Below are 27239 nucleotides of genomic sequence, written 5' to 3' on the forward strand. Positions count from 1 at the left end.
GATGATGATGATGACTATCAATATCTCTATTGTTTCATATCATTGTTTTCATTGTATATGTATTTATCTCTCGGAACTACATTTAATACGAGACTTGCATTTTTAAGATTTAACTACATGTCAATGAAAAAGCAGTGTTTTTCTGTTTCATCTGTGATTGTACATACAGGATAGTACATGCCATGGCCTTTGTTAACTGAATGTAGAGCACTGGTTGGAATGAGAAATGGCCCAGTGGGCTAGCTCACAGGCTAGGTATTGATCCCAGACGATTTTACATCAAACAAGTACTTTACCACTGTGCTACATGTATGTCCCAAATCCACTTAGGATCCTAAGAACAGCATGCAGTTCTACAAGATTTCAAAAAAAGAGAGTAAAGTTTGTTTTATTTAACGACGCCACTAGAGCACATTGATTTTTTGTCTTATCATCGGCTATTGGACGTCAAACATATGGTCATTCTGACACTGTTTTTTTTAGAGGAAACCCGCTGTCGCCACATAGACTACTCTTTTATAACAGGCAGCAAGGGATCTTTTATTTGCACTTCCCACAGGCAGAATAGCACAAACCATGGCCTTTGTTGAACCAGTTATGGATCACTGGTCGGTGCAAGTGGTTTACACCTACCCATTGAGCCTTGCGGAGCACTCACTCAGGGTTTGGAGTCGGTATCTGGATTAAAAATCCCATGCCATGACTGGGATCCAAATCCAGTACCTACCAGCCTGTAGACCGCTGGCCTAACCACGACGTCACCGAGGCCGGTACAGGATTTCAAAATAGAGTTCATGAAGTGAATTGATGTGATTAAGAAAAGTACAAAAATACCACTTTTTGTTTTTGGGTATGGGGGTAGGCATAAGCCATTCAAGATTTGTTTTGTTTTTGTGACGTCTGGTGGTATAGCTTGGGGCGAAGTGATGTCCAACACCTCTATGCACAGTGTAAACAAACACTTTAATTTACAACAAGGCGCTTCGCTTTCATCAACAACATAAATGACTTGATAGTATAATAAACTATTTAACTAAATATATTTCAATTTGCATCAGTAGAACGAAATGGAGATATAGTATTTTACTCTTTTAAAAAATCCAAAGAAAAAAAAAGCATATTATTAGGCCTATTGGTAGGGTACGTTCGAGGAAAACGACCACTCATGATGCCCAAATGATAATTTTATTTTCTTTGGGACTACGCAATTGGTCAGTTTTGTGATTTTAGATGGGGAAAATCTACTTAATCAACGGTTTTACAGAATTACTTACAGCAGGATGGCTGATAATGTCCATTACGATTTGAGGGGTGTCCGTGCGATTATCACACAATACCCTGTGATCTTAATAAAGTGGCACGTCTTTTTAATGTGTCTAGACACAGTGTCTGGGGACGTCTAAATATACACCTGCCAATCAGGAACCACGGGTACAGGCCATGGAAAGAAAAGACCAATTAACCAAGAAAACACTCCGATTATTATTTCAGTACGTGGGTTAATTTATGTACAAAACATAAGACAGTTATTTCAACATGGACAATAGTGGTTTATTTTGTATTGAAAAATAATATATACTTGGTGTTAGCTTACTGGGATGAATAGTATTACAGGACATTGCGATGCATCCGCAAAAATCAGGTATGTTTTGTTTCTTCAGTTCGAAGACTAATTCCTGATGTGACAAGTTAGGTATTACGTAACCACCAGCTCGCCAGAGGGTGTATTCACTGGGATATGGTACAAAATGGCTGTGCCCATAATATATAATAGCCGTCACATTTAACCGTTTTATTAATTAACTATACGATTATACTTGTTGATATTGAGCAATAATGTTCATTATATATTGTTGACTATGGTTACCAGGCCAAATGCCTTAATTGTCCCCTCCTTTAAAACACCCAAGACATATGTATAGACAGAAAGATTGGATTGCACAGGTGTGGACATATATACATGTTATGATGTATAAAACTATGCAGGTTATAAACTGGATCCAAAGCATAATTCACTTAACGACTCTCGTAAGAAAATCAGTAACCACATTTTAGTTTCAATTAGTGAAATAGACAGAATGGCAGTTGATATATACTACTCAAAAGAATTTAAGGGTCAAAAAAAATTATAACCAAATAAGTTTCATAGTGTATTAGATTGATGATGTAAACTACACCAAAAATGTAATTTATTGTTCCATATTTACAAAAACCCACAAATAAACGTCACTGTATACAAGAAAGTCACATGACATGCTGTCAAAGTTGAAGGTTGTCAAACATGGATTTTACACATTAGAACATTCGTTTAATAGTGTGTGAATCCACCCCTGGCGCGAATACACTCGACACATCGTTGCCTCATGCTGTTGATCAGACGTCTGAAGAACTCTTGGGGAATGGCCTGCCACTCTGCGATAAGAAGTTGACCCAGATCATGAAGGTTGGCCGGAGGGGCATGGTTATGACGAACTCTCCTGCCTAATTCGTCCCAGGTGTGCTCTATTGGGGCCAAGTCAGGTGAATATGCTGGCCAATACATCCTGGCGATACCTTGTTGTCTGAGAAAGTCCGTTACCACCCTGGCGCGGTGGGGTCTGGCATTGTCATCCTGCAGAACTGCCCCGCCGTCAATCTGCTGAAGGCCTGGGAGAACCAACGGCCGGATAGTCTCATTCAGATAGCGGATTCCATTCAGATTGCCATCCACCACATAGAGGGGGGTCCTGTGGTGGATAGAGATGCCGCCCCACACCATGACACTGCCACCACCGAACCGGTGACGTTGTCTAACGTTAACGTCAGTGAAGCGCTCCCCAGGACGTCTGTAGACACGAACCCGACCGTCGTTGAACTGGAGACTAAACCTGGACTCATCAGTGAACATCACTCGACCCCACTGAACACGTTGCCACCGCAGATGAAGTGTGCACCAGTGACATCTGGCCGTTCTGTGACGTGGTAGGAGTGGTGGTCGAACAGCCTGGCGACGGCAGCGTAGATTATTGGCTTTCAGACGATTGCGTATGGTTTGATCAGACACTCGAGTTCCAGTCGCAGTCCGCAGATTGTTACGTAATCGGCGTGCAGTGGTTGTGCGTTGACGTAGAGCCATATTGGTGATGTAGCGGTCCTCTCTATTTGTAGTGCTTCGGGGTCTTCCCGAACGTGGACGATTTCGAACAGAATTCGTTGCTTGGTACCGTTGCCACAGTCGGCCAACGACACTCTGACTGACACCAAGTCTCAGAGCAACATTTCTTTGCGTATTGCCATCCTGAAGCCAAGAAATAGCACTTCCTCGATCTTCGATAGTCAGTTGACGTCGTACCATTGTCGAATTTGGAGTGTGCACCGTACACGAACGCAAGCTCCAATTATACGGAAATTCAGCATTGGGAACATGGAATACACATGCAAAGCGTGCAAATGAAGCGCTTTGTGAAAAAGCAAGTTATGGGCACTTAGCAGACCTTTCGCTTTCGCCCTAATTTACGTGCAAATGTAAGCATGTTTTCGCCATTAGAACTAGTCGACTGTCAATGACAGTGAATTTTAATTCATTTATGGGTTGCTTAGACCCACTTTCGTCAAAATGGAACAATACCATGCGTGACATTATGGTCTAGCTAATATAATTGACATTCAGAAAATAATGTCGAAAATATCGTCTGACCCTTAAATTCTTTTGAGTAGTATATAAAGAGCATGCAATTTTTTATTTATAATTTTGGTGAATTAATAATAAAATATATTCACCAAATTTAACATTACTTCTTATTTTGTGATTTGGTGAAATTGAATGTCAGCTTAAACTCTGGGTATATGTCTGCACAATGTACATAAAATGTATGTACACGTATGTGTTTTTATACATTTATCTGTAAGAGTGCCTGTGTACTTGAGTTTGAGCTTCTCTCTTTTTTTTAATAAATATACATGTGTTATTAAAAAACACAACCCCTATTTGGCCCTGCATGGGGTTGGGACAAGAAAGTAAAGTTTGTTTTATTTAACGACGCCGCTAGAGCACATTGATTTTTTATCTTATCATCGGCTATTGGACGTCAAACATATGGTCATTCTGACACTGTTTTCAGAGGAAACCCGCTGTCGCCACATAGGCTACTCTTTTACGACAGGCAGCAAGGGATCTTTTATTTGCGCTTCCCACAGGCAGGATAGCACAAACCATGGCCTTTGTTGAACCAGTTATGGATCACTGGTCGGTGCAAGTGGTTTACACCTACCCATTGAGCCTTGCGGAGCACTCTCTCAGGGTTTGGAGTCAGTATCTCGATTAAAAATCCCATGCCTCGACTGGGATCCGAACCCAGTACCTACCAGCCTGTAGACCGATGGCCTGCCACGACGCCACCGAGGCCGGTTGGGACAAGAAAGATGTCCATAGAACATTTGTCACATGCATTTCTATGTGGTTGTCAGTTTGCCAAAGCAGTAGAAAGTGGGCAGAGTTTAAGTCTGCTTGTGTCAAGACAAGTAGTTTGATATTGATGAGGTGACATGGTGTGAAGAGAAATCCGTATTTCACGAAGCATTATCCTGTTGATGAAACTATTGATCCGATCGTCCATCTTCGATTGTTGATGTAAGGATAGGATTAGACGTGTTAAAAGCCTTGCTGACTTCCAAGTATCTAAGCAGGCTTTTACAGTACATGTATGTGTGAGAAGAATATGGACAGAATGTTTGTTTAATAACACCTCCAAAACATTGTTTCTACCTGTAGTAGTCCTTATTGAAATATACTTGTTAAACAGTCACATTTTGAGTTCATGGTCGATATAATATGTACCTACATGTATATACGCATATACAATATTGTATTTCTATAGTGAGAGGCATTAAATCTACAATTGTTTGTATATTGTGATGAATGAATGAATGAATCTTTTATGGCATCCTAGATATGGTAATATACATTTTCATGTCTCTGTATTTGTGTTATGTACACAGTACATCTGGCGAGTATTATTATTATGTTTTAACAAGGAATATTTGTTCTTTAATAATGCTTCAGCATATTGATTGATCAGTGGCTGCATGTTTAACATGTTGAATATACACGTATAAATATCTATACAGATTTTGTGAACTATTAACACAAGGAAAAGAATTGCATATTTGCATTAAAGATTTATGGCTCACTGTCTAAAATGAATTCAGTGGGGACTGGCGAATGAGGCAGATACATGGAGTGTTGGATTACATAGAATTTATTCAAGCTCTTGTTACACAGAAATCCAGATTACACAGGTGCCAGTTTAGAAAGTGTCCATTGCAGGGCTCGAATCTAACAATGGCAAATGAATTTCCATAGGTCAGCTAGGAACCTCACCTATGGCACTTTTGTGCTATTGGATACAAAATTCTGCCATCAGTAAAGCTCAATCAACAATGGCAAAATGTACACACCAAAATGGATACACAATTTTGTACATTTGAAATAGCACAGCAAAATAATCTTTCAGTTATGATTATTTGCTGCAAAAGTCACTTTAAAAAAAAAAATTGACACAGAAATGTACATATCGAGTCGCAATGTTTCGGCAGGTCGACCGAACCAGAGCCGAGGTTATTAGCCGAGGTATTTTGAACGATCGGCCGAAGTATTCCGAGTTCAGTGAAAAACAGCGAAGTGTGATTCTCATTTGTTGGTTTATTTCTTTGAAGATGATAGCCGTAGCCATATTCCAACGTAAATGAACAATGAATGATAATGTGTAAGTAACAAAACATTTATTTGTAATTATTGTTAACTGGTTATTTTCATTGGACTTTTAACACGTTTTGTTTAGAAGTTAGAACCATGTATAACTGACCTGTCACTTTGTATGCCAACAAGTAAGCCAACTACGCTTGACGTGATTGTTACATTTCCTGTCATCACCAATTAATAAAATGATGGTTTTTTTGTTTGTTTGTTTGTTTGCCTATTTCAAGTCAAATAAGATACAAGATTAAAAAAATAGCCTATAAAAATCGCGATACGCAAAACTGTGCCGCGGTTCGTATTGAGCTGATCAATTATCGCGGTATACCGGTTTATCGTTGCAGCACTAGTCCCAATCCTAATACAAATTGGAATATTTTGGCAATGCACATTGGCTTTTTGTGACCTGCCTAATGGCGTACCTGATACACTACAATTAATGTGGGCCTGCTAGCTGCCCACCACCATAATCTATAATATTGCTGCCTTAATTAATTGGGCTCATTGACCCATGTAATGACTACAGATATCTCTTGCTTTAATTAATTTCCCCATGTCATAACAGAATTACAGCAAAATCATGCACATTTGTAATTAACTACGCTTGTCTATAAATGGTGTAAACAACTGTAATGCTGTCATAAAATACCGACATATTTGACAAGAAGTATTGTGGTGCATGACATTTTGATGGATTGGTTAATTATTCACGCATTAAAAGATATTACTGATATATTCCCCATTTACCCTACAGTTTAAAGATGGAATGGTATGTAGGTCGGTGATAGAGCTCTTAGGTAGATCTATGCAGCATTTTGTAGCTTTGATATTGCCCATGATGAACCCAGTTTTCACGCCAACCCTCAGTACCAACCCTGCAGTGCCTGATAATAGGAATCTGAAGGCAGAACAACATCATTTGTTGTGTTGTTACTTGTAGCAGCTTATAATACAGTCCTGGGGACTTTTTCACAAAACATCGTAAGTTTACATCCTCGAATGACAGTTATACCGGGGCATACATTTACACCTGTTTGGCATCTATTTCACACAGAAGATTACATCATTACAGATGATGGAGCATTTTAAGGACAAAATAAAATGAAATATATGTATACTTTTAACTATATTTGTTGTACTATAACACTAATAAAAGCTAGTTTAGTTGTAGATTTACGTTTACGTGCAAAACTAGGCTTGCAATATTTTGTGAAATTGGGCCCTGTTTAGGAAATATATCCTCATTAAAAAAAAAAAAAAAAAAAAAAAAAACATTCTGATATGCCTTTTGAAATCTTAGTTTAATAATTACAAGTAGGTTGCCCCCATAGTATTTAAATAACCCATTTGTTTGAAGTTACTTGTGATATCTAGTACCAACTGATAACATCTGTACAAGTGGTATACTACCACATACACAACAGCAACACAAGGTAGTGTTCTGACATGAGGGTTGCTAACTGAACATTTTCATGGTCAACCAGTGCTGATTTTTCACATGGTTGTTGTTGAGGAAGAGCACTCCGTAAAACTAGTAGTCACTTGATCCTCTCGATGTTGTATTTTTTACAGAATATATTCTGACATAGAAATTGTATTGGACTTCATGGAGTAATAAATGATGATGTGCAACCTTCAGTGCCATGCATGGCAACTGCTGCAGATGATGATCCTATCTATAGGAATGTGCATATATAACAGATCACTTAAGCTGCTTTTTGGTACATTGATTTATTAATCATCGACTATTGGATGTCAAACATATGGTCATTTTGACACAATCATAGCTCTAGAGGAAACTCACTGCATTTTTTCCATTAGTAGCAATGGATCTTTTATATGCACCATCCCATAGACAGGATAGCACATACCACAGCCTTTGATATACCATTTATAGTGCACTGGCTGAAACGAGAAGTAGCCCAATGGGCCCACCAATAGTGATTGATCCCAACCGTTTGGTAGAAGTCAGACCTCACAGTCAAACAATGGCAGGCAATGATTAATGGCTATACTAAATTTACATATAATTTACATTATAAGGAGCCATGTAAAATATTACCATACTGATGCCATATAAATTAACATGGTAAGGGGAGGCAAATGTTACTCTCCTTGAACTAGTCTCAGAGGAGTGATAGGGATTGAGTGTGACAGCTCCCCCTGAACAGCAAAGTCTGAGATGTACATACACCATAGCCTGTTTGTGGTAGCAGCAGGTTTTTCCTTCATACCATGTATGTTATACACTGGACAGCCAGACCTGTACTTCAATAGGTGTCACAGAACGGATATACTCAGAACTTTCCTTTTCTGTGTAAATGTGTTTTTGTAAAAAACACTCTTTAAGTCATGATAAATAATCATATTCTCTACCTGTTTGTTGCAGTAGTTTTTATGAAGTGTTTAGTTAATAACAGTGGGCTAGGTACAGGAGAGTAACTCTTCATTCCTTTGGTAATCATCATCTCAGTAGTTTTTATGAAGTGTTTAGTTAATAACAGTGGGCTATGTACAGGAGAGTAACTCTTCATTCCTTTGGTAATCATCATCTCAGTAGTTTTTAGAAGACACCAATAAAATAACGATTAAAAATATAGTGCAAGACTTAAAGTTATGCAGCTTCGTGTTTGTTTAAGCACCTGTACATTACTTCTATAGAAAAAGAAGTGTCCATTATACTGAACATAATGTATAACCAACAGATTTTCAGTTGTTGGGTTTTTTTTTGTGTTTGTTTTGCATCACAGGTGTTTTGAAGTGTACATTGTGTATGTGAATTAGAGCAAATGGTCTTCAGCACGAGAACCATCTAGGTACACATCTACCTAGAGTAGATCACCCACACTACTCTATTTGATTAGATGCGAGTGGTATATGGGCGTTTCACATGCACTTCACCTTGACCTTTGAAATATCCATGCTGTCGTGGAGTAATGCATGGTTGAAATGAGAAAATATCTCACGTTCGCATGTTTATTTTTAATTGTCGTATACATCTGTGACTAATATGTACATACATTAGCAAGGGTCTGCAACTTGGAGAATGTGTTATTATAATAATAATGTTGTCATGTGATGTGTATTTCAGTTTAATCTACAGCTATCTGGGCTGTCTGTTCAGGACAAAGATGTAGTGGAGAATGTATGAAGAAGTGTAGATAAGAGAATCCTTTTGCACCTAACCTGAATGTTTCAACTAGTAATACTCGGTCAGTTGGCACACATGCTAAGAGTAAAATCTGTTAAAAAGCAAAAGGATTCTGTTATTTTTCGGTCATTAGTTTTGCAAATATTCTTTACATTTTAACCCTTTTTTTTCCATTACAATATAAAATAGTAGTTATTTGGCAGTCACAGTAGATTTGTTCATGAATAATCAATTAAGTTGGAGAATACACGGGGTGCTTGAATTATTTTTCCTCGAATCTACACTAAACCAGTGACCATGATAGGTATATTAAAGACCATAGCATGTACTGTTTTGTCTATGGGATTCCTGTCCTGTCTATGGGATTTCTGTCCTATCTTTGGGATTACTGTTCTGTCTGTGGGATTCCTAGCCTGTCTATGGTATTTCTGTTCTGTCTATTGAATTATATTGCTGTCTATTGAATTCCTGGTCTGTCTTTTGAATTACTGTTCTGTCTATGGGATTCCTGTCCTGTCTATCGAATTCCTGTTGGTGTCATGTCTATGGGATTATGTCATGTTTATGGAATTCCATTGCTGTTTTTTTAGTAGGAGCTCCATACATGCATGTGACAGATGTAGATTTCCTCTCTTCCTTGTTCAGGTGTTGAAAGAGCCTTGTGTTAGACCCCAAATAGCCACAGTTTGATATATTAAACTGGGGTGTAAGCTACTTATACGTGCATGTTAGTAAATAATATATTTACTTTTTATTTCTCCTTTCATCCAGGTATATTTAGAACATAGTTGACCGTGAGCAACAAACACTGTTTAATGTACCTTCTAGGTACCAGTGTTTGCAGGTATATTTATTACACTGAGGTGGGATCACTCGCCCAGTAGATGTTTTTGTACCTCACAATCATTGTCACAATGTGGGATACGTCTTTTGAGAGACAATGACCTGAGATCGGCTGATCAGCCACACTCTTCTGAGTATTTCCTTGACTGTGTTCACCCGGTTTGTACTTTTAAACTGTAATGATAGTGATTTTCCAGTCCTTTCTGTCGTTTGTACTGTTTATTAAACTGTGTCCTCTTTGCCACATATATACTTTGAGAACCATTTGACACTGGAATGCAAACACTTGCAATCAAGGTAATAACTTGCTGTGTCAGATTTTTTTTAGTGTGTTGTATCTCGCAAAGGAAAGCAATGCACATAGTGCTATGTAATAAATAGAATACTAAATGTTTAATTTTTATCACAATAAAAATAACAATCATTGTAATATTAAAAAAAAAATTACTTGTTTAATATTCTCTCTCTCTCTCTCTCTCTCTCTCTCTCTCTCTCTCTCTCTCTCTCTCTCTCTCTCTCTCTCTCTCTCTCTCTCTCTCTCATGTCCTTACAAAAAAAATTGATATGCCTGTCTATGATGGGTTGTATTATGGTATGTCATTGTCCGTCCGTCCATCCATGCGTACATCCATCTGTTAACTGTTTCTTGTCCGGACCATATCTTTTGCATACAGATGCATACAGGATCATCAAACCTCACATGTAGGAACAACTTGGGATGGTGGTGTGTCAATTTCACATAATTAGAATTGAATTATACCCATAACATACATGTTGTCACGTGAGAGCCAGAAGGACGTAAGTGTATCAAAATTAATTTTTTAAAAGCCGAGATAATGAAGGAAAACTATTTTTCTTGATCAGTAGTTAAGATGTCAGATTTGTTTTAATGACAATGAAAGCTGAATATATTTATGATTTCTTTGTATATTTGCGGTATTTATAGCATATTAGGTGTTTTAGTTATTTGCTTAAATAGTTGTAGTTACGACAATTATTCATGATTACATTAAATGCGTTATTTATGACCAACAGCATATCAAGTAAATTTAAATATTTATTCTGAAAGAACCATTACTTCTAAAACATTTCAGTTTTGCAAATAACATATTTAGTTTTAAAAAGGAGAAAGTTTGTAAATAGAAAAAATTTAGAAGCAAACATTCAAAAGGGAATACAAGTAGAAGTACGTATTAGTAAAATCACTGCTTAAACAAAATATGTGAAAAAAGTTATTTTACCTTTGTTAAAGGAGGGGACAATCAAGGCATTTGACCTGGTATGCGTATTCAATGATATATAATGCACATTATTGCTTAATATCAACAAGTATAATCGTATAGTTAATTAATAAAACAGTTAAATGTGACGGCTATTATATATAACGGGCACAGCCATTTTGTACCATCCTAATGAATACGCCCTCTGGCAAGTTGGTGGTTACGTAATACCTAACGTGTCACATCAGGAATTAGTCTTCGAACTGAAGAAACAAAACATACCTGATTTTTGCGGATGCTTCGCAATATTCTGTAATAATAATCATCCCAGTAAGCCAGTAACAATACTTTAATACAAAGTAAACCACCATTGTCAAAGTGTTGAAATAACTGTATTGTGGTTTGTACATAAATTAACCCACGTACTGAAATAATAATCGGAGTGTTTTCTTAGTTAATTGGTCATTTCTTTCTGTGGCCTGTACCTGTAGTTCGTGATTGACAGGTGTATATTTAGACGGTCCCCAGACACTGTGTCTAGACACACTAAAAAGACGTGCCTCTTTTATTAAGATCACAGGGTATTGTGTGTTAACAGCACAGACACTCCTGTAATCGTAATCGATCAGCCGTCTTGCTTTATTATTGTAAGTAATTCTGTAAAACCCTTGATTAAGTAGATTTTCCCATCTAAAATCACAAAACTGACCAATTACGTAGTCCCAAAGAAAAGAAAATTATCACTTGGTATCGTGAGTGGTCGTTTTTGCTCAAACATAGCATACCAATAGGCTTAATAATATGCTTTTTTTTTCTTTCGATTTTTTAAAAGAAAAATACTATAACTCCATTTCGTTCTATTGATGCAAATTGAAATATACTTAGTTAAATAGTTTATTATATTATCAAGTCATTTATGTTGTTTTACAAGTTAGGTTGATGAAAGCGAAGCACCTTGTCGTAAATTAGAGCGTTTGTTTACACTGTGCATAGAGCAGATAGACGGAGCTGACGTCACTTCGCCCCAAGCTATACCACCGGACGTCACAAAAACGAAACAAAATGGCTGCCCCCAGTTAGCAGGAATAATCATGGTTTTTTATTAACTCTAAAATTACGCATTTTTAATTTGTTAAAGTGTTAGTATGTGTTGGTGGTCCGGGTATGCATCTTTCCAAAACATAAATCTCTTGTTTCAGTTTACTCTACCTTTAATAATAATACGATAAATAAAATCACCAATTGAACAAAATAATAATGTGAAAAAAAACTACTCTGACTCGTGAAATCCTTGTTTTCTTTGACCCCTGAGTTTGTGTGACCTCATCTCGTGCAGGGTTTCTACCAGAGGGTAAAATGTATTTTTGAAGAAATGTTTTTTTAAGAATTTTGTTTTAAGAATTTCTTTTTTTTAAGTTAAAGGGACATACCCTAGTTTCAACCCGTGAAAATTAACACGAAGTTTAGTTAATCTACAAACCTGAAACACATTTGGATAAAGTTACAATTGAGTGAAACATGAGTCTGTAACTTTGAAATGTTGAAATACACTCTGAAAATGGACTAAAACTCGACTCCATGACTGTTACTTCTCAGACGCACGTGCGTTTTTAAAAATACGAGAAATGTATTTTGTGATATTAAAAACACCAAGTTGACTAAAGACACATCGAATGTACGGAAACTGATAATCTAAACCATACAATCTAAGTAAAGTATGATTTCAGTTATCAAAAACGGCTCTAATAGTCAAAAATATATTTTAGTGTTTAAAAACTAGGGTATGTCCCTTTAACGTTTTGACAAAATTAATTATTCTTATCATTACTGTATGATTTTCTTAATCCTAACCCTAAACGTAACCCATTTTCTTTCTGAGGGAGGACCCCCCCATATCTCTGTTGACTGTGGTTGCATTCAATTCCATAGAGCCATACCCAAAAATGTCTTCTATCTGGCAGAAACACTGTGGTAGTAGTGCTCCATGTTCATTGTTTGATGATGGTGCATCAGAATCAGACGACTTGTCCATACAATACCTTTTTCTAGGCAAGAATTCTTTCCTGATGAGTTTTCAGAAAAGCTCATGTCATGTTGTGTGCAGTGTTCTTTCCGTGTTCTTTCCACCATTGGAGTCCTTCTGTTCCTGGTTCTGCTGCCTCAGGATATACTTCACTAGTTTCAAGAATACCTGGTTTATCACCTAGTGCAACAGACAAACCAGAATAGTTAAGCAAACTGAAAATGGTATCCTTTAATGAAGAAACTATGTTTAGCAGCTTATTTGTTTGGGATACACCAGGTTCAAGTGAAGCTCATTTAAAGGATATAGGGTTTATATTTCCAATACAGGTGTGTACTGAATATCAAATCCATAAGTAGTGAACACTATACCATGTCCATCTGTTGAGTATGCAAGATTCTCCCCAGGTTATATTGAGTGAACAGCATACCTGTCAACCCTCCCGGATTCTGCGGGAGACGCCTGGTATTTGATCAAGTCTCCCGCGGGAAAAACGTTTCTCCCGGGAAATCGTTATTTTCTAAGCATAAAAAAAATTCAAGCTACCGTGGCTGTGTACTGACATTCAGTGTTGCCATATATACAACTATCCAATTTAGTCCTAATAACACCTCTGACTCGTAAAATGTCTTCCCACTGGATTACATAATGCAAAGTTCTATGGCTGGAAGTGCCAGAATAGACCGCGAACACATGCATCAATACATATGATGTCAAAATCACATGTCAAAGCAAGACAACAGAAAGACCAGTTAGCTGTATAAACAATACTTGTATCAATTAGATTTGTTGGTTTGTGCAGTAAAATATTAGTAACAAGAGTACACTTCAAGGGATTATTTTCCTACGATTAATAAATCTTGTGTTTGACATAACGTTACTCACGGAAATAGGTATAATTCAGGTATATTTCACACGATGTCAGTAATGAGCTTTTACTTATAATTAGTAGAAATTATTAGTGGAAATACAATGTTTATTGCATGGTCATAGTGATTTTAAATAAGTACCACACCACTGTACCTTATTGTAGTAAAAACTGAATATTAATTTATAAGATTTAGGCCTATATAAATTTGTCTTGGGTCTACTTTTCACAAAACACAAATAACGATGATGCAACCTGTAAATGTAATACCGTAAATGTACTAATTAATGTTTAAATTTGTTAGTGTTAAGATTTTTGGATAAGTTATTTTTGAAAATATGTATTAAATTATAATAATATTTAAAAATAATTGTAAAAAATTTAATATATATATAATTTGTTTTAAATTAATATATATATATTTTTTTAATGCCAATAACTAGGTTGACAAGTGTATACATGACATTATGTACTGTTCATATAACTTATTGTAGTACTTTTTAAAAAATTGTGTTAAATCATGTGCAGTTAAAAAATCTCCTGTTTTTTGACAAAATCTCCTGCTTTTTTAACACACACCTCCTGCTTTCTCTTGACTAAAGGTTGACAGGTCTGGTGAACAGTAAATTCTACAGCTTTTGCTGTGCATTGGGTGTACTCTCCGGGTTCTATTGTGTGTTCAGTACACATTCCTGGTTTTGTTTTGTATTTGGTGATCTCTCCAGGTTCAGTTGTGTGTCCAGTGATCTCTCCAGGATATAATGTATGTTCAGTGATCTCTCCAGATTCTGTTACGTTTCCAGTAATCTCTCCAGGTTCTGTTGTGTGTTAGTTATCTCTCCAGAATTCTATTGTGTTCAGTGATCTCTCCAGTTTATGATGTGTGTTCAGTGATCTCTCCAGGTTCTATTGTGTTCAGTGATCTCTTCAGGTTCTACTGTGTTCAGAGATCTCTCCAGGTTATGTATGATGTGTGTTCAGTGATATCTCCAGAATATGTTATGTGCAGTGTTCTCTCCGTGTTTTTTTGAGTGTAAGTGATCAATCCTCCGGTTTCTGTTATGTGTGCAAAATTATTTTCTGAGTCTGTTGTGGGTGAAATGTCATGTTCAAGTTCTCTTGTGTGTGCTATGTCATGATCATGGTATGTTGTATGTGTGTTCTGTCATGTTCTTCTTCAGGTTCTGTTGTGTGTACTATGTCACGTTCAGGTTCTGTTGTGTGTGCTATGTCATGTTCAGGTTCTGTTGTGTGTACTATGTCATGTTCAGGTTCTGTCGCAGGTGACTGGATAAAGGCTGTGGTATTTGCTGTCCTGTCTGTGGGGAAGTGCATATAAAAGATACCTTGCTGCATTAGGAAAAATGTACCGTATATCTTCGCCTATAAGCCGAATTTTTTTCACCCAAAAATTATTTTATAACTTGGGGGGTCGACTTATAAGATGGTAAAACATTTCACCCAAAAATATTACTGTTTTGGGGATTAATTTACAAGTTTTATTGTTGAAGTATGCCCTGTATTTATACTCAAATATGTTAATTTGACACATTTTTTTTTTTTATAACCTTTATTTTTTTTGGCATTATAACGGTTTTGGTTATTTGAAAAGGCGTGCAATCTCACTCACGTCAAGACAACAGTCCACTTAGTTAAAATAACAGTCAACACTAATAGAAAAAGTGTAAACGGTACTAACTACCTGTTGCCTGAGTTAATTTTGAAATCTGGTCACTGGCATTAATGGTTGTTCAAACAATGTTTTGTTGGTGATTAACTTCATGAATATTACTGAACTTTCCCTTAAAATAGACTGATCTCTGCAGTTCACTAGAGCAATAGAGACACACATCATTTGGTACAAAAACCAGTGTACTTTCCAGAGTTATCCTCCTTACATGTATTAATATGGCGGCAAAACATGTGATTAACCGATGATACATGTACTTTCAGTTTTATCGTAGTGATCTGTTGTCAGTGTTTATAAATAAAGTTGTTGTCTTTGCACAAAACCATGCTGTACAGTGCCATACAGTAACAGTCAAACAGCTTTCACTCTCTACTAAGGGAATATTTCGTTTTGATGCTATGTAGTTGGAATATTATTGTGATGTTACGGATGTACAAAACGTGAAAAACGAAGTTTGTAAAATAATTTTATTTTGTTCAGATATTGTACATTATTGTTCTCATGTGCTGAAAATAAGAAATACTTCAATATTTATAAGTTGTTTTTCATGGGTCGACTTATAAACGGGTCAATAAAAAAATAAGTTTTTAGGGCTTGAAATTAGGGACTCGACTTATAGCCGAGATCGACTTACAGGCGAAGATATACGGTAGCGGGTTTCCTTTGATAACTGAGTCATAATTACCAAATGTTACCAATAGCTGATGATTAATTAATCAATGTGCTCTAGTGGTGTTGTTAAACAAAACAAACAAATAAACTGTCGCAAGTGCTATGTCACGTTCATTTTCTATGGTGATTATTTTCTCATGTTCAGCTTTTTGCTATGTTATGTTCAGGTCTTGTTGTCATTGATGTGCCAAGTTCTGTTGTGTATGCTATATATCATGTTCAGGTCCTGTTGTGTGAGCTATGTTATGTTCATGTCCTGTTGTATGTGCTATGTCATGTTCAGCTTATGTTGTGTATGCTATGTCATGTCCAGCTTCTGTTGTGCGTGCTATGTTGTGCTAATGTTTTTGTGTGTGTGTGTTGTGTCATGTTCACGTTCAACATTCTGTTGCTTAGCTTAGCTTAGTAAGTGGTTTAACATGTCCATAGTCCATACCACTAGGGTTTCGAACACGCCTATCCCGAGTCCAGCCTCCGATAGGATCGGGTGTCTGACTCAGGACAGGGATGTTCTGTTGCAAATATTTGTTAACTGTAAAGTTAATCAGAGTTCATAGATCTTGCTATCGTTTATGTTGAGACCACATTCACTTTATTCGCCTTTTAACCTTACATCTGATTACACTGTCTTTTGTTACTGGACTTTGTCCTGGATAACTTACAATGATGTCTTGTTGCACAGTACATGTACATTTGCATCTCCACCCTACTCTACTCTCCTCCCCCACAATTCTTTCCAGGCCTTAATTTAAGATTACTGTGCTTGCTTCATTATCTGACTCATAATGATAGTTATCTGTATCCTCCCCTGTGTTTGTGTTCGGTTACTGTAAGACCTTTTATTTTCACATGTACATTTTATCAGTCTGCAGATATATTTTCTGAATCCTTTAAAAAAAAAAAAAAAAAAAAAAATCAACAAGGTTTTGTTGATATTGCTGTTTTGGGTTGTTTTACCCCTAAAATATGATGGGCATACATTTATATAGGAATGTATTGGACACAGTTCATTGATCAGTCTAATAATTATGGTGACTTATTTTCACTTTGAATTTATTTCCATTTTTTTTTTTTACCAGAACAATGCAGAAATAAGTGTGATGTGAAAATGAAAGGTTTTACTGTAATACATGTATCTGAGGATGGCTTCTGCCCATGCACCACTTTATCACATGGTGAAATATCCAATATCTCTGATGGTGTGCAGTGTTGTGTTTAATAGAAATGTCAACAGCATCATCTGCTTCATTTCACATTTAGGAGATGGAAACCTTGCACATGAAAGTTTTAATAAATGGTGTGAGATATATATGGCTCTGGGAAGGTTCCAGTGCCTGAGTTACCATTTTAACTGGTCTATAAAGGATCAATTCCCCCTTTATGAAATTTGTGGCTTTTCCTCAGTGAATGTTGCCCCACGATTGGTGTATGTGATTTCCTGTACATGTACATTTGTAAGAGATCCTGTGCTGATGTTTGCTAGTGGTAGCCTGAATGGTGATGACAGGTTTCCTCTCTAGAAGGGGAGAATGTAGCTCATGGTGTCATTCATCATATAGGATCAGTTAATTGCCCTCATAAACTTTTTTCCCCTGTCCCAAGTAATCACTCATGACTAGTTCATCAAAGCCTGTGGTGTGTACTGTCTTGACATATGCAAGCCATATATTTAATAATAATGTATGTTTTTATTTGAGGAAAGGTGGTAATGTTACAACTTCAGCTGGCCCAACTAGTGCAGTAGGTATGTTAATGACAGTATGTATTGAAATCTGTCTGATACCAGCATCCCCACCCTCCACAAGTGTATTCTTTATCTAGTCATAACATATACCACGGCTGCAGAAACAGAAAATATTTCACTAGCCCGCTGGACCAGAACCAACTACAATTTACTAGCCCACCAGAATTTCTACTATAGTCCGCCAGCCTATAGAACACTATTACTGTTTAACAATATTTTAATATACACTGTCTCCACTTCAAATGATATATTATTAAGTACCCTTGGTAAGTGATCAACATCACATGGCAAATGTAATCAAGCCCCATACATGTACCTTGATTGACAAATCAATAAAAAAAAACCTTAATATTCTGATATATACATTTTTTTTACATTTCTTTCATAAAGATTTACAAAATTCAAGTAAAATCCCACAGTATTTAACAGAACAATCTATTCAGAACACACCGGCAACATACTTTTAATGTAAACAAAAGAACAAAAGTTTGTTTTGTTTAATGACACCACTAAAGCATATTGATTAAAGTTGGTAATTCTGACTCGTAGTCATCAGAGGAAACCCGCTAAATGTTTTCTAATGCAGCAAAGGATCTTTTATATGCACTTCCCCACAGGCAGGATAGCACATACCACAGCCTTTGTTGTACCAGTCGTGGAGCACTGGCTGGAATGAGAAATAGCCCAATGGGCCCACCGACGGGGTTCGATCCCAAACCGACTGCGCATAAAGTGAACACATTACCACTGGGCTACGTCTCTCCCTTAACGTAAACAAATCATTTCTAGAAGTATTGACCTTTGACTGGCTTTGTTTCTCTAGTTTATTAGTCAGACAGAAAAAGAGATCACCCGTGGGACTGGTAGGTGCATTTTTTTACTCGTCCGTCAGAATTTTTACTCGTATTTGGTGAGCAGGCGAGTAATTTCTGCACCCCTGCATACAAACTATATTCAAACCATATTCAATAATATTGTGAGTTTTTTATTTGAAAGGCAAAGAAAGGGATATTTGTTTAACTACACCTCAACATTTCTAAACTAGGGCTATTTTGTGTCAAACATAATACATGTACATACATGTATGGTTATTTCGATGAGAAAGAAAAGGAGGAAGCCTGCTGTTAAGATACAGGCTGTTTCTAATGATACAGCAACAAGGCATCTTTTATAAACACTTTCCATATACGGTATACAAGATAGTACATACTACAGCCATTGATGTATTAGTTATAATGAGATGGGGGGGGGGGGGGGGACCTGAATTCATTGTGGTTGATGATCATGCAACCCACCACACTTCAGGCGTTCGCTCTACCACTGAGCTACATCCTGCTCTGTTTTTATTTTGATGAAAGTTGGCAACAGCACAGCACAAAAACGTGTGACCTGGACTAATAGATATATTAATGATATTACACACACTAGCACAACTCTGGTCTGTATGCCAGAGTGCACATTGCCTTTGGGTTTTTTTTTTTTTCTGTTTCTTTTTATCTATGCACTGATGCTCTGTATACATGTGTGTGTATATATATAGCTGTCGGGAGTGAATGAATTCAGATTCATTGTTCACATGTGTGACCTCACATCCAGCAAGCAGGACTGGAAGCTCCGGAGGGAAGATGACACTTGTTGTGTTTGAATGTCTGATTGCGTTGTTGACACTCAGAAGAGTTTTGTGCGATTGATTCCCATTCTCACTGGGCCATTAGTGACTGGCATTGATTGCTAGGTGAGACAAGCAAAATGCTGTAAGCAGAGAGCGTTAGTAAATACTTGGGAATGTTAATTTACGGTAGTGGATTTTATTGACCTGTACTGATAGGCTAATCGTGTAAAAACTTTGATAAGGGCAAGTGGATATACATACAAAGAGGATGTTCGGCTTGGCGGTCTCTGTAGCTGTTATGTGAGGTAAGGATTACAAATGTAACTGTTTGCTTTTTGGTAATTAACTCTGGACTGTTTGGTACATCGATTAATATGTCATGTGTGATATTAATACGTGTGTGTGTGCATTGGGCACCATGAAAGGTTGCGTTTCTTTTAGAGTTATAATCGTTGTGGACTCGCGTAATATTACTGTCAGGATTCATCAGTCTGAATATAGATAACGTGATTACCGGATTGTGCAGGAATATTAATCACAGTGTTCAGTTCGAATTTACGGGTTTTTAATCAAATGTGGTTGATATCTTGATGGCAGTTGAGTGAAGTGTAAAAATATATGTATATCTCAGGCCATCTTTAAACAAATAAAGTTTTCTGTATTTTGGTTTTGTTAAAAAAAACCTAACATTTAATTTATATATTGATTTATTTTTAAATAAGAAGAAAAAATAAATTGGAACTGTGAAAATATACATAATTTGCTGGAATTTAACATTTGATCATCCAACCAGTGCACCACAACTGGTCAAAGGCCGTGGTATGTGCTTTCCTGTCTGTGGGAAAGTGCATATCAAAGATCCCTTGCTGCTAATGGCAGAATACAGCAGGTTTCTACAGTACATGTCAGAATTACAAAATGTTTCACATCCAATAGCAGATGATTAATAAATCAATATGCTCTAGTGGTGTGATTAAACAAAACACTTTTTTTTTTTTAACATTTGATCAGGTGACACTAAAAAAATTGTTTGGGTAATTAATTGTCCTTGGACCATTCTTTATAACAATCTTTTTTAAATTGTGTTATTACAATAAAGCAAATCCCCATTCCTTTCTACCAGTATTAATTCTTTACATTATACAAACCATTCTGTGATATAATTTACTCTATATTGATGTTTCATTGATAGATTATAATTAAACATTGATCTGTTTGGCTCTACCAGTGTGATGATCGATTATAAAAATCCATAATCTTTGTGTGGGGAAAAGTTAACTTTAATTTTCCATCCAGTTTAAATGATGGAATTGATGTCCATATGTTGGGGTTGGTGGGTTTTTTCATGTGTACATAAATATATTAAATAGTTAAATTAAAGATAAAATTAACCATTTCTTGGGTCTAGATCCCATTGAACAAATCCTTCCTAAGTTCATAGAGTTTTAACAAATTGTGTAATTCAAAAGTTGATCGATTCATTCTAACTGATTATAACCAGTGATTGATGATGTGATTCCAACTGATTTCCAACACTAATTTACTGAAGGTAATCCATTGATAAAATGCAAAAGATGATGTAATTACAGAAAACAGATAAGGAGGAAATAAACAGATTTATACATTTCTATGTTGAACTACATTTGTACATTTATAATAAGTTGTGTTTTGTTTACTTATAAGAATTGTTTTTTTCCTTCTTTGATTTCTCTTTCTACGTGTGTGAATTTATCAATGTATAATAATAATAGTCACAAATGTAGTACAGAATCACTTTGCTATAGATACTATCTAATTTTATACCATTTGTGAATTACATGCAAACACCCCCAAAATGACAAACATTTTTCATATGAAAATAATTTCTTGCTGTAATCCATCATATTATTACAGTAAGCTTTATCGAACCTCCTCGGGTCACCTTATTCTCTGGTTGAAGGTGAGACGTAGCTCAGTGGTAAAGTGTTTGCTTGATGCGCGGTCTGTTTGGGCTATTTCTTGCTCCAGCCACGACTGTGGTATGTCCTATCCTGTCTGTGGGATGGTGCATATAAAAGATCCTTTGCTGCTAATCGAAAAGAGTAGTCCATGAAGTGGCGATAGCGGGTTTTCCTCCTCCAATATCTATATGGTCCTTAACCATATATCCGACACCATATAACTGTAAATAAAATGTGTTGAGTGCATTGTTAAATAAAACATTTCCATTCTCTGATTGTTTTGTTTTTTCCAGTCCCAACTAGTGCCCCACAACTGGTATTTATCAAAGGCTATGTTACATGCATATGTGCCATAATGCCTGTGGAAAAGCACATATACTCTTCAAAAAAAGAAACGCAAAAGGGTACAAATGGGTTATAACTCCGATTTTATGTTTCCTACCGGTTCATGCTTTGTGAATATAAGGTCATTGCATGTCCCAAACACATTCCCACGGTTACATTCGATAAAACGCAGCTACTGTACAATAAAGTTCCAAAATGTGAATATTCGCAAAAACGCAGCCACGTGCAAACCATGTCACCACTGCACGTGCGTTGTCTGCACGTGCAACATGAACACCAACAGTATAAAAGTGCAGGGTGTTCGCTGTCCGGTCGACCACGGGTCACTACCCCCGGGCAGGACCGCTACATCCGGGTACGCCACCTTCGGGAACAATTGACTACTGCCACCTCCACAGCCGCAGCAATACCAGGTTTGCGCAGGATATCCGACCAGACCGTACGGAACCGCCTACGTGAGGTAGGAATTAGTGCCAGACGTCCAGTTCGAGGTGTCATCTTAACACCACAACACCGTCGACTCCGACTGCAGTGGTGCCAGATTCATCGACAATGGCCTCAACTGCGATGGAGACAGGTGTGGTTCAGTGACGAGTCCCGATTTCTGCTCCGACGTCATGATGGAAGATGTCGCGTGTATAGGCGTCGTGGTGAACGTTATGCGGCAAACTGCGTGCAGGAAGTGGACAGATTCGGCGGGGGTAGTGTCATGGTGTGGGCAGCCATCTCACACACTGGCAGAACTGACCTGATCCACGTGCAGGGCAACCTGAATGCACAGGGCTACATTGACCAGATCCTCCGGCCACACATCGTTCCAGTTATGGCCAACGCCAACGCAGTGTTCCAACATGACAACGCCAGGCCTCACACAGCACGTCTCACAACGGCTTTCCTACAGAACAACAACATTAATGTCCTTCCTTGGCCATCGATATCACCGGATTTGAACCCAATTGAGCATCTATGGGACGAGTTGGACCGACGCCTCCGACAGAGACAACCACAGCCCCAGACCCTGCCCGAGCTGGCAGCAGCCTTGCAGGCCGAGTGGGCCACCATCCCCCGGGACGTCATCCGTACTCTGGTTGCTTCAATGGGCAGGCGGTGCCAGGCAGTTGTCAACACACGCGGAGGCCACACCCGGTATTGACTCCAGATGACCTTGACCTTGGTGGTGTGTCCTATCACTTACTCACAATGGACTAGAGTGAATTGTGAACAATCCTGCAACATTTGGTAATTATCGGACTCACCATTCAATAATTAAATCAATTCTCCAAATGTTACGACAATGTGGTTTTGCGTTTCTTCTTTTGAAGAGTATATAAAAGATCCTTTGCTGCTAATGGGAAAATGTAGGAGGTTTCCTCTAAGACTATATCTCAGAATTATCAAATGTTTGACATCCATTAGCAATGTATGGTTAATAAATCAATACACTCTGGTGGTGCCATTAAAGAAAACATATTTTAACTTTTACAGCAGACATTTAATAAAATACATGTAATTGCTTTACATGTACATGTACACGCGTGTACTGTTAAATGTACTGTGTATAGTTTATATACATGTACAATGTATCATACTAATCAAAATAATTGGAGAATGAATTGTGTATTGTAATTTATAGGTTCTGTTATTCCATTGATTTCTTGCTCAACTAATACTTAGCTGTGACAGACAGGAAATGCACCATATCATGTTCTTAACATATTTTATGTGTCGGTTCACTCTTGGGTCAAGCACTTGACCTACATGTAAATGTACTGTCTACAGTAGGCAGAGTAGCTCAGGTTATGTGACTTGAAACATACACTGTATGGACATTATTCACATAAAGCTTGCAACCATAAAGTCCATTTTAAGAGCATTTTAAAACATTTTAAAATAATAATAAAAATTGGGGGGGGGGGGGGGGGGGGGGGGGTATGATTAACATGGACAAGTAAAAAGTCTGGTTTAGTGAGTTTCTGATATTTGAAAATGGACTGAAAAAACCTCTGATTTTGAGAGAATTCTGGTTTATATAGAGGGTCTGATTTATAGGGGGTTGACTGTCCTGGACAGAAAAACCAGCCCAGGACAGGCGTGCACTACAACAGCTTGTTCTGAATGTGCATGTTAAACAATCAGTCCAGTCCAGGGGTTTGACAGTATAATATTTAGGTAAATATCTAAAAATATCAGTGAAATAACAGTACATGTACATATGTTATCACTTATTAGTGACTTCAGATAACATATTTTTCACTCTAAAATGTGTTATTAATTGCTACTATAGAAAGTGTTATCTTCACAGTTCACTTTGAAGAATCTGCAAGTAAACTAGACACTAGTGGTATAACAATACATCAAACTATCGATATGTTGCGATAGTGCCTCGATAGCAATGCATCGATAGTTAAAACAACTATTGATAACTATCGCAATTGTTTGCTCAACTATCGATAGTATGATTAGTGAAATATGGTCTATGACCAATGCATGATTTCACTACCTAGTTAAATTATTACAAATAACTAAGTACAAACACAGACATACATACAAACACACGTACATATGCACACACACTCACACAGACAAACACATTCATACCAACACTCTCACACATACATACATACATACATGCATACATATATATACAGACAGACAGACACATGCATGTACATTTATGCACACACACACACACATACATACATATTGGAAGACAGATAAATAGTTTTGCGAAATATTTATTCATATTACTGTTATCAACTGACTTAAGACTTTGCAATGCTGTTGCAATAGTACTATCACAATTGCAATACTATGACAATAGTATTTTAACTATCACAATACTATTGCAGTAGTACTATCACAATTGCAATACTATGACAATAGTATTTTAACTATCACAATACTATTGCAGTAGTACTATCACAATTGCAATACTATGACAATAGTATTTTAACTATCACAATACTATTGCAGTAGTACTATCACAATTGCAATACTATGACAATAGTATTTTAACTATCACAATACTATTGCAGTAGTAAAACTGACCATAATAGTCACCCTTACTAGACACCTTATCGGGGAAATGTGTGTTTCTGTGAAAGAAATGAAATGGAAATGACATTTTAATGTTTATAAATTTGTTGTAGTTCAGTAATAAATTTACCTTTTTCATTTTCATTTCTTCACCATTTTTCCATTTTTCCATTTTCATAACAGATATAACATTTTTCAACATGTTTTGTTTCAGATTCTAATTACTATACAGTAATTTCATACATACAAATTTATTATTTCTTCAAAAAAATTATATAATTCAAGGCAAGCTGAAGATCACTCTCTTGAAATGGTTGCTAGTGTTGAAAACTCAAAATAATTCCTTTAAAAAAATTGGATATACTTTTTTTCACATTTACTTTAAAAAAATGATGTTCCACCTGTATAGGGAAGGGAACTGTATTAACGTGCCCACATCCTTATGGTTCAGGCATGCCCACCATGGATTCGGGTTCTGACACCGCCAGCCCACGATTCCATGGCGGGGGCCACCTGTATATATTATCTACATGCACACATACATATATAATATCTGTTTGATTGACATTACTGTAAACTTGGTATCATCTCCCTGGTATATAAAGATATAACAAGTACCCATTACATGGTGTCTAGCATTCCAGTGTTAGATTGGATGAAATTTATGACATAAATATCATTAAGGGTTTCAGGATTATTGAAAAATATTAACATTAGATGCTTTTTTAAACAGCTGGCTTCTGATAATTAATAGATGCATTGCCTACATATTATATCGCACTTGTATACCTGTCTGTGCTGGTCAGATTTCAGTACATGTGGCGTCTGATAATTAATAAATGCATTACCTACATGTATATATATTATATCGCACTTGTATACCTGTCTGTGCTGGTCAGATTTCAGTACATGTGGCGTCTGATAATTAATAAATGCATTACCTACATGTATATATATTATATCGCACTTGTATACCTGTCTGTGCTGGTCAGATTTCAGTACATGTGGCATCTGATAATTAATAAATGCATTACCTACATGTATATATATTATATCGCACTTGTATACCTGTCTGTGCTGGTCAGATTTCAATACATGTGGCGTCTGATAATTAATAAATGCATTACCTACATGTATATATTATATCACACTTGCACTTGTATACCTGTCTGTGCTGGTCAGATTGGCTGGTCAGATTTCAGTACATGTGGCGTCTGATAATTAATAAATGCATTACCTACATGTATATATATTATATCGCACTTGTATACCTGTCTGTGCTGGTCAGATTTCAGTACATGTGGCATCTGATAATTAATAAATGCATTACCTACATGTATATATTATATCACACTTGTATACCTGTCTGTGCTGGTCAGATTTCAGTACATGTGGCATCTGATAATTAATAAATGCATTACCTACATGTATATATTATATCGCACTTGTATACCTGTCTGTGCTGGTCAGATTTCAGTACATGTGGCGTCTGATAATTAATAAATGCATTACCTACATGTATATATATATTATATCGCACTTGTATACCTGTCTGTGCTGGTCAGATTTCAGTACATGTGGCGTCTGATAATTAATAAATGCATTACCTACATGTATATATATTATATCGCACTTGTATATTTGTCTGTGCTGGTCAGATTTCAGTACATGTGGCGTCTGATAATTAATAAATGCATTACCTACATGTATATATATTATATCACACTTGTATATTTGTCTGTGCTAGTCAGATTTCATTTAACTTGGAGAATTGTCAGATTTATGTCTTGAGTGAAATAAGTTGGTGACATTATTTAATGAGGGACATACATTTGATAATCAGTAGAACTGAGTTATTCTATTCATTACTGTCACGGGGATTCTATAATTCCCGTAACTGAGTAAAACACGATTATCAAAATATCTCTCCTAACTGTATATCTATTAGATCTCTCTGTAACAGGCTGTTAAACCTAGTATGGCTCGTCTCTAGGTATGATCAGAGATACGATCTTATATAAAGTATATTTTTATTAGCACGTTAGTTCTCTAGAAAACACAACAAAAACACAATACACTTTGGAATCTGTATTAATCTACGCTGACAAATGTACAGCCGTAGTAGTAATTAATAACAACAATAATAACAACCCAGAACTGATCACTTAATTAGTTAATCTCTGGGTGTCCAGTTACACAATATGCGAATCACTTCACCGTTACACCACACCCACACGTGTGATAATTGAGAAACGCTTCCAGGAGAAGTTAATTAATAAAGGAATTACAACACCATTCCTAACTGGTTAATTTATAATTAACCCTTACTACTCGTTCAGTAACGTGTGATAATTTAGGAAC

At 36.7% G+C, this 27239-nt stretch overlaps 1 protein-coding gene across 2 annotated transcripts in view; it reads left to right on the top strand.

Moving 5' to 3' along the window:
- The window catches only part of LOC121380979 (oxysterol-binding protein-related protein 8-like), a 144039-nt gene that overhangs the window by 40145 nt on the left and 76655 nt on the right, over positions 1-27239 (top strand). The window contains exon 1 of one of the 2 annotated variants that reach the window (XM_041510039.1): positions 19402-19862. The exons of the other annotated variant lie outside the window; for it this stretch is intronic. The gene's annotated coding sequence lies outside the window, so the exon portion shown is untranslated. Of the gene's footprint in view, positions 1-19401; positions 19863-27239 lie in introns of those variants that run through there. 2 annotated transcript variants of the gene reach the window in all.

The sequence above is a fragment of the Gigantopelta aegis genome, chromosome 9 (genome assembly GCF_016097555.1).
Source record: "Gigantopelta aegis isolate Gae_Host chromosome 9, Gae_host_genome, whole genome shotgun sequence".
NCBI classification, from domain to species: domain Eukaryota; kingdom Metazoa; phylum Mollusca; class Gastropoda; order Neomphalida; family Peltospiridae; genus Gigantopelta; species Gigantopelta aegis.